The sequence below is a fragment of the Pseudophryne corroboree genome, chromosome 4 (genome assembly GCF_028390025.1).
Source record: "Pseudophryne corroboree isolate aPseCor3 chromosome 4, aPseCor3.hap2, whole genome shotgun sequence".
Lineage (NCBI taxonomy): Eukaryota > Metazoa > Chordata > Amphibia > Anura > Myobatrachidae > Pseudophryne > Pseudophryne corroboree.
The window spans coordinates 191,879,156-191,896,481 of record NC_086447.1 but is presented as its reverse complement, the minus strand read 5'-3'; the positions used below and the strand labels follow the sequence as shown (position 1 = coordinate 191,896,481).

Here is a 17,326-nt window from a genome sequence, read left to right as displayed (position 1 = left end):
CTGTGCTCCATAATAAGTCACTGGGTGCTCTGCCTGCCATACAAGTGGGTGAAGAAACATGAGACCCAGGGCCTGATCAGCCATAAGGCTGCAGCCTGGATAGCTGAGTCCTGGGGGGGCGCAGCACTGGCACAATAGATGCTTAGGCTCTACCTACTACTGGAAGCTGCAGATTCCATGCAGATCGCATTGGAAGACGGCCCTTATAGGAGACAGATGCCAGGGGTATTACTAGACCATTACCCAGCGCTACCCAGAATGAGCATGTAACCCCCTGGCTCTAAGCATATAACCCCTATGGCAAAAATCATATGTAACCCCTGGCAACGAGCATGTAACCCCTGGCCACGAGCATGTGACCGGGTCAGACTTCCGGTCAGCAGAGTCAAGGATGCCGGTGGCTTCTCCTCCCACCTCTAGCCACCAACAGCACCGTGGGCAGCTACATGGACATCTGTATGTGCAGGGCAATTTATCCATCAGGCACACGGGAATATCAGCAGTGGCAGCTAATTGTGAAGTATTAATATATCTCGAATACATGTGGGAGTGCCAGTAGTGTCCTCGGTGCAGAGGTGTAGGTGGTGTAATAATCAGTGCAGGAGGGCTGGCAGTATCCCCAGTGCAGGAGTGTCAGTAGTGCGGGAGATGTCCTCCTTGCACTTGGTTGATGGTACAGTGGACACTTCTGGCACTCCCGCACTGCCAGCACCCCACTGCCCTCTTTTTTGGAGGCACAAGTATTATTTATATATTTTTAAAAAGATTATTATTATATATATATATATATATATTTTTTTTAATGGGATGGGAAAAAAAACCCCAAAAATTGCGTGGGGTCCCCCCTCCAAAGCATAACCAGCCTCGGGCTCTTCGAGCCAGTCCTGGTTCTAAAAATCCAGGGGGAAAATGGACAGGGCATATCCTGTATTTTTAAAACCAGCACCGGGCTCTGTGCCTGGTGCTGGTGCAAAAAATACGGGGGACAAAAAGAGTAGGGGTCCCCCGTATTTTTTACACCAGCATCGGGCTCCACTAGCTGGACAGATAATGCCACAGCCAGGGGTCACTTTTATACAGTGCCCTGCGGCCATGGCATTAAATATCCAACTAGTCACCCCTGGCCAGGGTACCCTGGGGGAGTGGGGACCCCTTCAATCAAGGGGTCCACCCCCCAGCCACCCAAGGGCCAGGGGTGAAGCCCGAGGCTGTCCCCCCATCCAAAGGCTGCGGATGGGGGGCTGATAGCCTTGAGAAAATTGAAAGAATATTGGCCCTCATTCCGAGTTGTTCGCTCGGAGTTTTTCATCGCATCGCAGTGAAAATTCTCTTAGTGCGCATGCGCAATGTTCGCACTGCGACTGCGCCAAGTAACTTTACTATGAAGTTAGTACTTTTACTCACGGTGTTTTCATCGCTCCGGCGATCGTAATGTGATTGACAGGAAATGGGTGTTACTGGGCGGAAACACGGCGTTTTAAGGGCGTGTGACTCAAAACGCTACCGTTTCCGGAAAAAACGCAGGCGTGTCTGGAGAAACGGTGGGAGTGCTTGGCCGAACGCTGGGTGTGTTTATGACGTCAGCCGGGACCGAAAAGCACTGAACTGATCGCACAGGCAGAGTAAGTCTGAAGCTACTCAGAAACTGCTAACTCGTTTGTGATCGCAATAATGCGCATACATCGGTCGCACATTTAAGAAGTTTAGATTCACTCCCAGTAGGCGGCGGCTTAGCGTGTGTAACTCTGCTATAATCGCCTTGCGAGCGAACAACTCGGAATGAGGGCCATTGTTTTTTCCAGTAGTACTACAAGTCCCAGCAAGCCTCCCCCGCAAGCTGGTACTTGGAGAACCACAAGTACCAGCATGCGGGAGAAAAACGTGCCCGCTGGTACCTGTAGTTCTAATGGAAAAAAAATACCCAAATAAAAACAGGAGACACACACCGTGACAGTAAAACTTTATTTCACACATGTCGACACACACATACTTACCTATGTTGACAGTGGCGTAACTAGAAATTTATCTCCCCCAAGCCAAAAACTTCTTCGGCGCCCCCCCCCCCCATCCCCCATAATTGGGAGGAATAAAGGGGTAAATATGCGCGCACCAGCAAAAAAGGGGGCGTGGATTCGTTGGGATGGGCGTGGTTTCGTTGGAATGGGCGTGGCATTGCAGGAAAAGACTACCTTATACCCCAGTTTTGCAACCTGCACGCCCAGACGTTGGCCACCACAGGAAAGAAAAATAATTCTGATTCATGCCCCTTACATTATTTGTAATTTTTCCTCCTTATAGTAATGCCCAGTATACATTATGCCACATACTGCAATGGCCCTTAGACAGTATGCCACACACAATAATGCACATGACACAGTATGTACACACCATAATGCCCCTGACACATTATGCCACACACCGTAATGCCTGTGACACATTATGACAGGAATCGCAATGCCCGTTATACATTATGCTACACACTGCACTGCCCCTGATACATTATAGCACATACAATGTCTGTGACACATTATGACACACACTGCAATGTCCGTGATACATTATACCACACACTGCAATGCCCGATACATTATAGCACATACAATGCCTGTGACACATTATGCCACACACTGCAATGACCTTGAGACATTATACCACAATGCCCGTGATATAGTATACCATACACCGTAATGCCTGTGACACATCGCAATGCCCGTTATACCCTATGCCACACACCGCAATGTCCGTTATATATTATGCCACACTGCAATGACCCTGAGACATTATACCACATACCACAATGCCCGTGATATAGTATACCACACACCGTAATGCCTGACACATTATGACACACACCGCAATGTCCGTGATACATTATGCCACACACTGCAATGACCCTGAGACATTATACCACATATCACAATGCCCGCGATATAATATACCATACACCGTAATGCCTGTGACACATTATGACACACACCGCAATGTCCGTGATACATTATGCCACACACCGTAATGCCCATTACACATTAAGTCCTACAGTAAGGCTTCTAATTACTTTTCAATTACCTGCTCGTTGTCAGGGGTTTCATGCACTGGGTGTCATGCTCGTTGCCAGGGGTTTTATGCTCTTGGTTCCATGCACGGTGCCAGGGGTTTTCATGCTCAGGGTGTCATGCTCGTTGCCAGGGGTTTCATGCACTGGGTGTCATGCTCGTTGCCAGGGGTTTCATGCACTGGGTGTCATGCTTGTTGCCAGGGGTTTCATGCACTGGGTGTCATGCTCATTGCTAGGAGGTAGTCCTTGTTGCTAGGGCTGTGCTCCCAGTACCACATATGTCTCCAGTGCCAGATATTCCCCCACGGTGCCAGGTACTCACATGCCCCCAGTGCCAAATATAGCCCCCCCCATGTGCCAGGTACACATATACCTCCCCAGTGCCACATTATCCCCAGTGCCAGATATTCCCCCACAGTGCCACATTTGCCCCCAGTGCCAAAATATGCCCCAGTGCCAGATATTCCCCCCCAGTGCCACATATGCCCCGTGCCAGATATTCCCCCCCCAGTGCCACATATTGCCCCCCCCCCAGTGCCACATATGCCCAGTGCCAGATATCCCCCCCCCCCGTGCCACATATGCCCCAGTGCCAGATATTCCCCCCCAGTGCCACATATGCCCCGTGCCAGATATTCCCTCCCCAGTGCCACATATTGCCCCCCCCAGTGCCACATATGCCCCAGTGCCAGATATCCCCCCCGTGCCACATATGCCCCAGTGCCAGATATTCCCCCCAGTGCCATAAATGTCCCCAGTGCCAGATATTCTCCCCCCCCCCCTCCCTGCCAAATATGCCCCCAGTGCCAGATATTCCCCCCAGTGCCATAAATGTCCCCAGTGCCAGATATTCCCCCCAGTGCCATAAATGTCCCCAGTGCCAGATATTCCCCCATTGCCAGATATGCCCCCTCAGTGCCAGATATGCCCCCTCAGTGCGTCGTTCCCCCCCCTTCCTCCTCCGCCGCCGCAGCCGCCGCCGCTCCCCTGCTGTTAGGAGGGACACAGAGGGCACAGTGCACGCCTCTCCTGTGTCTCCGGCGGCCGCGGGTCATTGTAATAAAGGAAGTGCTCACGAACGGCACTTCCTTTATGAGACCCGCGGCCGCCGGAGACCCAGGAGGGACACAGGAGAGGCGCGCACTGTGCCCTCTGTGTCCCTCCTAACAGCAGGGAGGAAACGAGACCGCAGACTGACATGCGGACGCTCGTCCGCATGTCAGTCTGCACTAAATCAGTGGCGCCCCCGCAGCCCCTCGCCCCCAAGCCACCGCGAGGGCTGCGGGGGCAGTAGTTACGCCACTGTATGTTGACTGTTTTCTGCCCAGCGATATCGGTGATCACACGGGCTCAGCAAGATCACTCAGCACACAGAGCTGCACCAGCGATGTGTGCTGAGCGATCTGTCACTGCCCGTGTTTGCAATAGAGAAAACATGGGTGATGACTAGATCTTTCAAGCATGCAGGGACGCACATCACTATCGCTATAGTCCATACACACATAGAGATTTGTGCTGTATTTCTAAGTGACTCAGCAAATCAATTAGAAAAGCAGCCCAAATCGCTATGTGTGTGTGATCGTATTCAGGTCATTCTGATGTACAGTATTGCCAGCTTTAGAGTCCAGTTCTTAATTGTGTAGGTGTGAAAATCTCAGTGTGAGAGGCCTTTGAAGTAGATTCCTTGGGGAATAGAGTTACAGCACAGTAACGTGTATTCTGGGTGGGGGAAGGGCTGCTGTCCTGGAATTTGAAATAAACAGTGAACTTTTAGCAATTCAGAGCCTCAGTTTATTAATGCAAAAATTGGGGTTATTTGTTACTCAGAGCACAGAGGTGAATGAAGTCTAAAGTGACATTAAAGAATAAGTTAATTAAAACCTAATAGTGCTACAAGGTAATGGAACATATTATAAGACTTTGCAATGATAAAATAATTCCAACTAAATAGTATAAATATACTGTAAGTTAGACAAAACTGAATGCAATCACTTGGATGCTTTGTACAATCCATACACAATTACAAAATACAGTGTTGCAGAGGTGACTACTTTTTTTTTTTAAACAATTTTCAAGATTGCATAACAAATGTAATACTAGGGTGAAGTACATGTTACAGATAAAATATAACAAATTAATTAATTTAAGCAGGTAGTCTAATTTTGATATTTCAAGCATTTGCAGAAAGGATGAGTACGATAGGTAAAGGGCCCTTTATGCAAATTCTATGCATTATTCGTTTGCGTACTGTCTTTTTTGATGTGTCGACATATGGCCTGTCGACCAATATTGGTCGACCTAATGACTGTTGACCTTCTTTTTGTCGACAATATGATCCATTCCAATTACATGCAGCTGGCTTGTCCATTTCTTTCTATAATCACTGGCAGCACAGAAAATAAATGGTCTACATAATTATTACAGGTCTCCAATGTAAGTACGTTTTTCCAAAATGTATTGATGCCATCAATCAGTTGCTCTTTTGTCCTTGGCTTACATTGAGAACGAATATAACTTTTCATTTGAGACCACACTAGCTCGATAGGATTCATGTCCGGTGATCTGTGAAAAGTCAATAAAGGGAGAGAATTTAAATATGGAATATTTGGCATTTCATGCTTTACAGGAAGCATCAGTCTACAGGGCAAAACTGTACTTACTCTGGTGGTGTGCGTTACCAAATGATGCCTTTTTCCTCTATGAATTTGGCCGAAGCACTATGTTTTGGATCATTGTCCTGGAACATTCGATGTCCAGATGACCAATACTTTCTTACATACGGCACTAAAGTATCATTAATGATCATGGACTGGAAGAATGTTTTATCCATGATACCTGACGTAGAACAATAAAAAAAACAGGATTTTATATACCTACCAGTAAATCCTTTTCTCGTAGTCCATAGACTTACAGTAGTCACTGGACAGTAGTTCTAAATAGAAAATATTGAAAAACAACATAGTAATGTACATTACTACTGTACTTTATATGTACCTTCAAAAATTAAAATTGGTCCTGGGCCTCTGCGGGAGATACCACCCCACACATGTACTTTTAATGGGTGCTTTGGAGATGGCTTAAATGATAAATGGCCACGTTTGCGGAAGGACCTCCTTGCAAACCTCTCAAGTGCTACAGAAGTTTCATCTGTAAATATGACATTGTCAAAATTTTCTCCAATAGCAATCCATTGATGAGCCTGTTGAACTCTCTTTTCCTTGTTAACATCTCTAATCATGTGAGTCATCCTGTGAAAGGAATGTAAAATGGGATACAGTTTACAGTGGGAATAGGATAATTGAGCGTCCAAACTAAGATAATGTTAAAGAAAAATCAGATGCTGATTTCAGAGATGTAATTAGTTTACCGCACTGTATACAAACTGTATAGAAATTGTATTATAATTGTAATTGAAATTTCAATTTACTGTACAGTACCTAGCACCGGCATAAGTCCAACCAAGTTGCCTCCGCATTCTTTTTATGCTACTACAGGAGATGTCAAGGCCATACTCAGCTTGCAGAATACGACGGAGTTCTATGGCAGTAAGCTCATCATTATCAGCAGTCAGCTCATCTACTATTTTCTTGACTCTCCTAAAGTACAGTCGATGAAAAATTAGAGATTATAATCAAAATGTAAAGTACTATCTATAGTATATCTATGCCATATCAGCAAGAATACAGTATTGTCAAAGAGTTTAAATAAAAACAAATGACAAGGGTGTATCGTACTGTATGTGTATCGGCAGAGCCGGATTAAGACCATGGGGGGCCTGTGGCTCTTAATACTGTGGAGCCTCTAATAAAAAGAAGGCAGCTGAATATATATATATATATATATATATATATATATATATATATATATGCAGCAGCTTAATGTGCTCCCCAAGCAGCACACGGCGGACCTCCTGACCTGCCCTGCACTACCGTCCCCACTGCAGCAGTGGCCACACAGACAGGACAGCTGAGCTGAGCGACGGCTCAGCTGTCCAATAATGTATGAATGAAGTAGCCAGTCATTGGATGGGCACGCAGGCTGCAGGGACTGGCTGCTTCATTCATATATTATTGGACAGCTGAGCTGTCGCTCAGCTCAGCTGTCCTACCTGTGCGGCCGCCTATGCAGCGAGGACGTGAGCCGGGAGCCCAGCACCGCAGATTGGATCGGAAGAGAGATCCGATCTGTGGTGTGGCAGGGGGCCCTTTGGAAAGGGGGGCCCGGGGTACGTACTCTCCCCCCCCCCCTTTAATCTAGCTCTGTGTATCGGTGCTCTCTCCTCCAGCGATTTTGAGCTGAAAGCAGCTCCCTTTTGGTTGTTTGAGCTGCTTTTGTGAATAATGTTGAAAAGCATACCATATAGATGCCTCTGTTGAAGTCACAGTATTTGCGGTCATCCTCCTGGCTAATGCTCCTACCGGTAGCCTTTTAGTTGGAGTGGACATCTTATTCGCTTTAACCGCAATGTGACCGCTTGTCCTCCCGGCCGGTACTTTCACTCCTGGCCTTATCCGGAGTCAATGGGCAGATGGTTACACAGCCATTTCCCTGCTTTGGGGATGTGATTCAGCCAGCCAGCTGATGGATAATGATCCGCTGCAGTCTGTGTATGGAGATGGTGACAGACGCGTTTCCCAGCCTACTCAATAGCATCGGCCGCTTCCTCAATTTTTTTATTTTTTATGTGATGCCGGCCGGCACTAAGTATAATTGTGAAAAGGAATATTGATAGAAATAAAAATATTTTTTAAATATCCACAACAGATGTGTATAGCGCTCTCTCGATTGTTTTTTTCTCTAATTCAGATCTATTCACTTGCTAGCTATTTTTTGCAGCGCTGCGAACAGATAGACGCCACCTATAGGGGAGTGTACTTTAGCTTTGCAAGTGTGCGAACGCGTGTGCATCCGCCCTGTACAAAAACAGCTTGTGCAGTTTCTGAGTTGCTCTGACCTAACTCAGCCGCAGCGATCCCTTCAGCCTATTCAAGCCCGGAATTGACATCAGACACCCACCCTGCAAATGCCTCAACACGCCTGCGTTTTTCCAGACACTCCCAGAAAATGGTCAGTTGACACCCACAATCGCGCTCTTCCTATCAATCTCTTTGCGATCGGCTGTGCGAATGGATTCTTCGCTAGAACCAGTGCACAGCAACGATCCGCTTTGTACCCATACGACGTGCCTGGAAAAATTGACTACTGGGACCTACACACGTAGCGATTTAGGCTGCTTTTCTAAGTGATTTGAGTGAATCGCTTAGAAATTCAGCACAAATTGCTCTGTGCGTGGACTATAGCAATAGTGATGCGCATCCCCGCGCTTCACTATCGCCCATCTAGTTAGTTCAAGCATGTGTGAAAGATCTAGTCATCTCCCGTGTTTTCTCTATTGAGAACTCGTGCAGTGACAGATCGCTCAGCACACATTGTTGGTGCAGCGCTGTGTGCTGAGCGATCTGAGCAATCTAATACCCCGTGTGTAGGCCCCATTATTCAGCAGCAGAAAAGAAAAGTATAATATATCCATTGGATTAAAGAGAAGCAATAGGTTATAGCAATACAGTAACTGAGACAATTTAGGCTTTGTTCATGAACCCATAATAATCTCTGGATTACACACTGAATTGAGAAAAAAATAACTGCGTTCTCTCCCTCTTTCATCATCAAATGCTGTTCATACTTATAGTAGGTAGGGATGAGCGGGCTCAGATCTACAAGATCCGAGCCCATCCGAACTTCCCGATCCGAGCCGGGATCAGAGTCCGGCTCGGGTTTTCCTTCCAGACTCAGATCCCGGAACAAGTCAAAACGTCATCATCCCGCTGTCGGATTCTCGCGAGATCTGGACTATATGCTATTCCACACTTCTTGCTGCAATTATCACTCCAGCATTGCAGAGGGAGCAGGACGGACATGTCTGTTGTCTGTCTGTGGGAGGGTGGCGGGAAGGGTGGCGTGGGGTGGGTGCTGGTTCTGCTGTCGGTGCTGTTGTCCTGTGCTGTAACAAATCAGTCCAGTGCTTGGGCTATGCTGCCATAATAAGTCACTGGGTGCTCTGTCTGCCATACAAGTGGGGGCTGCATCTGTCTGCCATAAATCAGTCCAGTGCTGTGGCTGTGCTCCATAATAAGTCACTGGGTGCTCTGTGTGCCATACACATGGGTGCTGTGTCTGTCTGCCACAAATCAGTCCAGTGCTGGGGCTATGCTGCCATAATAAGTCACTGAGTGCTCTGTCTGCCATACAAGTGGGGGCTGCGTCTGTCTGCATAAATCAGTCCAGTGCTGTAGCTGTGCTCGATAATAAGTCACTCAGTGCTCTGTCTGCCATACAAGCGGGTGAAGAAACATGAGACCCAGGGCCTGATCAGCCTGGATGTCTGAGTCCTGGGGGGGGCGCAGCACCGGCACAATAGATGCTTAGGCTCTACCTACTACTGGAAGCTGCAGATTCCATGCAGACAGCATGGAAGATGGCCCTTTAAAAATGGCAGCTGCCTTCTAGGAAACATATACTAGAGGTATTACTAGACCATTACCCAGCGCTACCCGGAATGAGCATGTAACCCCCTGGCACTGAGCATGTAACCCCCTGGCACTGAGCATGTAACCCCTATAGCAACAAGCATATGTAACCCCTGGCAACGAGCATGTAACCCCTGGCAATGAGCATGTGACCGGGTCCAACTTCCGGTCAGCAGAATCACGGATGCCGGCGGAGTGCTGGCAGTATCCCCAGTGCAGTTGTGCCGGCGGTATCCTCAGTGCAGGAGTGTCGGCAGCCCCCGCACCCCACCCGCGATCGCGGCACCCCCGCACCCCAACCGCGATCGCTGCACCCCCCGCACCCCACCCATGATCGCGGTACCCCCGCACCCCACCCATGATCGCGGCACCCCCCGCATATCACCCGCGAACGCGGCACCCCCCGCATATCACCCACGATCGCGGCACCCCCGCATATCACCCACGATCGCAGCACCTCTGCTCCCCTCCTGCAGTCACTGCCCCCCCAAGATCGCGGCACCCCTTCCCCCTCGCCACCACCAGGGCCAGCTCCAGCCCGCACCGGCTCCCGCACCGGTAATTCACCCCCCCCCCCCCGCGCCCGCCAGCCTACCTCCGCCCGCACCGGCTCCCGCACCGCTAATTCCCCCCCCCCCCCCCCCCGCGCCAGCCTTCTGTCACTTCAGACGCGCACAGAGCTAATCAGGTGAGTGCCACGGAGTGGCGCTTCCTGATTGGCTGAAGAGACACTTCTGTGACAGCATGGGACCATTTTCAGTCCGTTTGGTCCGGGTGTTCGGTTTGTTGTTTTGCCAAGTACGTGGATTATAATCTGGACCCTGGATCAGGTGAGTATAATTATCTTTTATTTTCAGGTACCCGTGGATTCTACTTGGAGAAGAGGACCGACTGCTTTGTGTCAACATTGGTAAGTATGTGTGTGTCGACATGTGTGAAATAAAGTTTTACTGTCACGGTGTGTGTCTCCTGTTTTTATTTGGGTATTTTTTTTCCATTAGAACTACAGGTACCAGCGGGCCCGTTTTTCTCCCGCATGCTGGTACTTGTGGTTCTCCAAGTACCAGCTTGCGGGGAGGCTTGCTGGGACTTGTAGTACTGCTGGAAAAAACAATATTCTTTCAATTTTCTCAAGGCTATCAGCCCCCCATCCGCAGCCTTTGGATGGGGGGGACAGCCTCGGGCTTCACCCCTGGCCCTTGGGTGGCTGGGGGGGGACCCCTTGATTGAAGGGGTCCCCACTCCCCCAGGGTACCCCGGCCAGGGGTGACTAGTTGGATATTTAATGCCACGGCCGCAGGGCACTGTATAAAAGTGACCCCCGGCTGTGGCATTATCTGTCCAGCTAGTGGAGCCCGATGCTGGTGTAAAAAATACGGGGGACCCCTACACTTTTTGTCCCCCGTATTTTTTGCACCAGCACCAGGCGCAGAGCACGGTGCTGGTTTTAAAAATACGGGGGATCCCCTGTCCATTTTTCCCCTGGATTTTTAGAACCAGGACCGGCTCGAAGAGCCCGAGGCTGGTTATGCTTTGGAGGGGGGACCCCACGCAATTTTTTTTCGGGTTTTTCCCATTCCATTTGAACAAAAAAAAAATAATAATAATCTTTTTAAAAAAATATAAATAATACTTGTGCCTCCAAAAAAGACAAACCAAGTACCTAATCCCTTCTAATATAAATAGATATGCTATTACCCAAAAAAAAAACACCAAAAAAAACATGTTTTTAAATTTTTTTTATTAGATTCCGCCAGCAAAGTGTGGCGGATTGAAAATGACCGAAACCGAAACGTTAAGCTGGCAGAACAGGGTCACGTATGTTCTTGATTATTGAAAAGTCCTAGAGTGCCGCCTATCGTTTGTGATATGTTTGCTTTTTGAAGCTCAGGAGGGCACCAGGCAAGCTGTACATTTTACTACATTGGGAGTGCCGAATATCTACATCTGGTATATATATATATATATATATATATATATATATATATATATTTATTTGCCTTGGCAGCCCAACCATGCTGGTATCCATAGTTCAGTATAAAAATAAATAAATCTAATAAATGTATGGTGGTGAAAGAAAAGCCCAGTTTCACTGAAAAAAAGACACTTCTGCATGTTTTGAAATTAAAAAACAAAACAAAACTGAAGAACTGTAGGAAGGCACTGTCCGCCTACTTCGGTGACATCTCAAGTTGGACAGAAGTTGGAAGGTTGGTTGGTCTGATGAAAAGTTGGTTAGATGTGTGGAGCACTGGTAAAAAGTTGGTGAGATGTGTGGGGCACTGTTTTAGTTGAACAGACAAGTTGGATGGTTGGAAGTTTGGAGTGTTGGAGAAAAGTTGGTCTGATGTATGGCTAGCTTAAGTCCAGACCTACTTAGAAACTGCACAACATTTTTTACCATAGCAGGCCTGCACAAGCGATTGCAGCCTTGCTATGGGGAAGAAACAACCCTCATAGGCGGAGATACGGGCTGCAAAAAGCAGCTTCGTGCGATCAACTCGTAATGAGGCCCTTTATTTGGAAATATTTTATCATTGCAAAATCTTATATGTTCTTTTACTCTATAGCACTAAGGTTTTTCTTAACTTATTATTTAATTTCACTTTAAACTTAATTCACCTCTGTGCTCTGAGCAACATACTGTATAGTAACTTCCCCCAGCCAGGATAAAATCTGTACCCACCAAGGAGTCTACTTCAAAGGCCTCTCATACTGAGATTTTCACACCTACACAATTAGCAATTAGACTCTAAAGCTGGCCATAAATCAGAACGACCTGATTACAGTGTCTATTTAACAGCAATGTTGGTGGAAAGCTACGTTACGTGATGCACTGGACACCCAGTGGTGAAACTATGAATTGTCATGAATTGTCATTGCACAACATGATGGCCCAACAACAAAAGGAATTCATGTCATGCCAAATTTACTGCCATTGCACTCTTTTCAGAAAGGTAATAGTGGACACATCTGTACGTGGCAAATTTTGGCGGAGTTGCTGGGTGTGCTGCCTCCTGTCGCCGAGTTGGTGTGGGAGGTGGCCCCTGTTTAGATTTGCCTTTGCTTTGGCTTTCTTCGGGGTTTTGCGGGTATGCGAGGGGTGGTGAGCAGCAGGCATTTCGGGATGCCGGGACCTTTCTCTGTAACGCGGGTTGCAGGGTGGTCGGTTGCTCTGCAGGATGGTGTGATCCAAATCGGATCAAGCAGCTGGGGGTCGCTGGGTGTCCTTGGAGGCCCAGGAGGTGGTGGGTGTCTGCCCGCTGCGCCCGGCGCATGAGTATAGATGGACCTCCGGGGGGGGCGACCAGTTGCTGATACAGGCGCTCGCTGGTCCTCTCACTAAGGTACAGTGTTGCTGCTGTGTTTGGGTTCGGTACCCATTCCTTGTGGAATGGGGCTGCTGGCCATGCGGCAGCCACAGGGCCGCCACGGCGGCTGTTCAGGTGCTGGCCCGTTGGCGGTATACTTCTTAGGTCCTATTCCTTGCGGGTTGGGGTGGCTACCATGCGGCAGCCACAGGGTCCTCCTCGGCTGCTGTTCAGGAGCTGGCCCGTTGGCGGTATACTTCTTAGGTCCTATTCCTGGCGGAGGGGGGAGGCTGCCATGCGGCAGCCACAGGGGCCTCCACGGCAGCTATTCAGGGGCTGGGCCGTTGGAGATGTACGTCTTAGGGCCTATTCCTTGCGGATTGTGGTGGCTACCTTGCGGCAGCCACTGGGTCCTCCTCGGCAGCTGCTAAGGAGTAGGGCTGTTGGGGGTATGCTTATTATAGGTCCTATCCCCGGCGGACTGGGGAGGCTGACCATGCGGCAGCCACAGGGTCCTCCACGGCAGCAATTCAGGAGCAGGGTCGCTGGGGGTATGCTTGTTGCAGGTCCTGTTCCTGGCGGATTGGGGAGGCTACCATGCGGCAGCCACAGGGTCCCCCTCGGCAGCGGTTCCGGTGCTGGGGCGTTGGAGGTATACTTTTTAGGTCCTGTTCCTTGCGGATTGGGGAGTCTGCCATGCGGCAACCACAGGGTCCTCCACGGCGGTTGTTCAGGAGCTGGGGCGTTGGAGGTTTACTCCTTATAGGTCCTATTCCTTGCGGATTGGGGTGGCTGCTGTGCGGCAGTCACAGGGTCCCCCACGGCAGCGGTCCAGGAGCTGGAGCATTGGGGGTGTATTTGTTTTTTAGGTCCATTCCTTGTGAATGGGGGTGGCTGCCGTGCGGCAGCCACAGGGTCCCCCTCGGCAGCTATTCAAGGGGTGGTCCGTTGGAGGTATACTTCTTAGGTCCTATTCCATACGGATGGGGGTGGCTACCATGCGGAAGCCACAGGTTCCTCCACGGCGGCTATTCAGGAGGTGGGCCGTTGGAGGTATACTTTTTAGGTCCTATTCCTTGCGGATGGGGGTGGCTACCGTGCGGCAGCCACAGGGTCCTCCACGGCAGCTATTCAGGAGGTGCTCCGTGGAGGGATGCTTACTATAAGCCTTCTGCATATGGATGATGTTTAGTTGCGCCTGTTGCGCTAACCCAAAAACTTGTTTACCCGTCGGTTTTTGAACGGGTAGCGTTCAGGAATCGAGGGTGTGAAGTGAATTTTTAAATTTTCCTCCGAGGGGGCCTAATTACAATTGGCTCATCTAAGGTCCACGGAAGGTTTTTTGAGTTTTCTCCTTCACTTGGGTTAATTCTGTTATCTGTCACTTGGTTTTCCTATGTGATGTATGTCAGTGTGATGATTTTAGGGTGTTTTTCTTTTGCAGCCGTCGATGGTTTGAACAGGAATGGCTGGTTTGGCCACTCTTACATTTTTGGGCGGCAGGGCATTACTTGACGCATAGGACAGCTGATGTTTTGGGTTACGGCTTTTAGGTGGTCAGGCATCCTCTGCTTGCACTGCATCAGCCGCAGTTTCGACAAGGGGGAAGGCGTTCGTCTTCTCCGGCTGGAGTTTTGCAGGTTTTGTCTTACCTGGGGTTTTGGTCCTTTCAGTTAGCTTTCTTCTTTGCCTGGTTTTTATTGGTTTGGATGGCGGGGCGGTTTGTTTAACCTTTGTGGCAGGAAGTCGCTACCAACCAGCGGTCAGATGGGCATAAGTGGTCATTGTGGGGCACCCTATTTAGAAGGACGGCAGGTGTGTCCTTACCTTGCAGTTGGACATTTAGACGTTCCCCTGCGGGAACCGAACGTTTGCCAGAGAAAAGAGTGGTGAGTCCTGCACAATGCGGGTTATGCAGGGAGGAGGCGGGGTTTGGGTACTCCCCTCCTTGGTGGTTGGATTTCATCCAAGGGACTGGAGCTGGTGTCTGGTAGCGACTGGTCCTTTGCCATCCTCCAATATAAAATCAATTCAATTACAATTATAGTTTAAAGAACAGGTCAACGATCAATAAATATCGTCTGACCTTTAACTACAGCTAACCGTGTCCGTGTCGTTATTTTAGTGTGTCGTTATTTTAGTGATAAGCTATCTTAAAGAAGTGTTTATGTCAATCGCAATACAATTATGGGCGCCTTAGATAAGCTGAAGGCTGCATAAGCCTGAAGCCATATAAGAGCCCAATTTTTTGTGATTGGTTGTTTGGGACTAAGCAGTTGCTAGGCAGATCAGTGTGTTCTTGGGTATTTTCCTAAAAGGATTATAGGGCTGTCCATCAAGGGTTTAGGGGTTGGTCTTGGAATAATATATAAGCCATGGTCATGTGACTCAGACTTCCTCTTGCCATTTTGGAATGCCCTCCCGCCCGCCCTGACTATATATTTTTTTTTCTCCTACATCTTGTCTTTCTCGGTGGGCTCTTGACAGCCAGATTGGCGGGAAATCGCTACCAACCAGCGGTCAGATGGGCATAAGTGGTCATTGTGGGGCACCCTCTTTAGAAGGACGGCAGGTGTGTCCTTACCTTGCGGTTGGACATTTAGACGTTCCCCTGCGGGAACCGAACGTTTGCCAGAGAAAAGAGTGGTGAGTCCTGCACAATGCGGGTTATGCAGGGAGGAGGCGGGGTTTGGGTACTCCCCTCCTTGGTGGTTGGATTTCATCCAAGGGACTGGAGCTGGTGTCTGGTAGCGACTGGTCCTTTGCCATCCTCCAATATAAAATCAATTCAATTACAATTATAGTTTAAAGAACAGGTCAGCGATCATTAAATATCGTCTGACCTTTAACTACAGCTAACCGTGTCCGTGTCGTTATTTTAGTGTCTCGTTATTTTAGTGATAAGCTAGCTTAAAGAAGTGTTTATGTCAATCGCAATAAAATTATGGGCGCCTTATAATCTACAGTGGCACTTTGGCCCTGTCATCTGTTATACACTGGTTATTATTACAATAACATACAAATACATTTTTCTACGATTAGATACCAGGGCGGAATCAAACAATATTTGTTTTCAGGGAATATAGAGTGTAAGCTCAACCGGGGCATGAATTGATGTGAATGGCCAAATATTCTCTCTTTAAAGCGCTGCAGAATATGTGTGTGCCATATAAATAAATGGCAATAAATAAATAATAACAATATGTACAGTAACACACTGTAGAACAACTAGTCTTCATATGGGCCATATCCTGTCTATATAGTTAAAAAAATGTGAGAAGGCAGTAACCACATGGCCTTTATAAAAATAATTAAATAAAACATCCTGGTTTGAAGACCTCATTCTGTACTTGCATACCCTCCTGCATTCAGCTGGAGGCTCCTGTTTTTTAATTGAACCTCCCGCTGCCCAAAAAAACTTGCGGGTCCTCACGGTTTTTCATAATTCACCTATTTTAATGTGGACTACACATGCACCAGTCCGAAAGTGCAGAGGGTGGGACCTGCACGGACTACATCATGACGCATGAGGTCATGTTATTTAAATGCCAGCCACCGGGATTGTGGGTAGTGGTGGACGCTCAACAGTGCACAGGAGAGGCTGAGTGGAAGTGTGCTCGAGTGGAGACGGCAGTGTCAGCAGCGGCATCAGCAGTAGCTTTTTTCTCCCTCATAGTGTTCTATAAAATGTAAGGAAATGAAGTAGCCTGCATAATGGATGGGGTGCATGGGGAAGGGAACAAACTGAGTAGGGTACTGAGTGTGAAATATGCATATAGTGAGCAGGGTACAGAGGGTGGGGTGTAGTATGGTATGCCGGCGCCCGGGCTCCCGACGCCTAACATACTGGCGCTGGGAGCCTGACCACTGGCATACCGACAGCGCGGCGAGCGCAAATGAGCCCCTTGTGGGCTTGCTGCGCTCACCACGTTGCGGGCATGGTGGCGTGCGCGCCACTCTATTTATTCTCCCTCCAGGGGGGTCATGGACCCCCAGGAGGGGGAATATCTGTCGGTATGCCGGGTGTCGGGATTCCGGCGCCGGTATACTGTGCGCCGGGATCCCGACATTTGGCATCCTGAAGACCACCCCAGAGGGTGATATATAGAGATGAGCGGGTTCGGTTCTCCGAGAACCGAACCCCCCCGAACTCCACGTGGTTTACACGGGTCCGAGGCAGCCTCTGTTCTTCCCGCCTTACTCGGAAAACCCGAATGAAGCAAAACGTCATCATCCCGCTGTCGGATTCTCGCGAGATTTGGATTCCATATAAAGAGCCACGCGTCGCCGCCATTTTCACTCGTGCATTGTAGAGAGAGCGGAGAGGATGTGGCTATGTTCTCTCAGTGGAAAGCTCAATATCAGCTCAATAGCTGTGCTCAGTATTAGTGCTGCATTGTGGTGACCAACAGTAGCGGATCTTGCCACGGGCA

At 48.7% G+C, this 17,326-nt stretch overlaps 1 long non-coding RNA gene across 1 annotated transcript; it reads right to left on the bottom strand.

The window, feature by feature from the left end:
• Window positions 1-5,465: 5,465 nt before the first annotated feature.
• On the bottom strand, window positions 5,466-6,138 carry LOC134911252 (uncharacterized). The gene is made up of 3 exons (XR_010176428.1): window positions 6,050-6,138; window positions 5,716-5,890; window positions 5,466-5,617 (listed from the first exon to the last, which is right to left on the bottom strand). It is a non-coding gene; the product is annotated as an uncharacterized LOC134911252 (long non-coding RNA).
• Window positions 6,139-17,326: the final 11,188 nt, after the last annotated feature.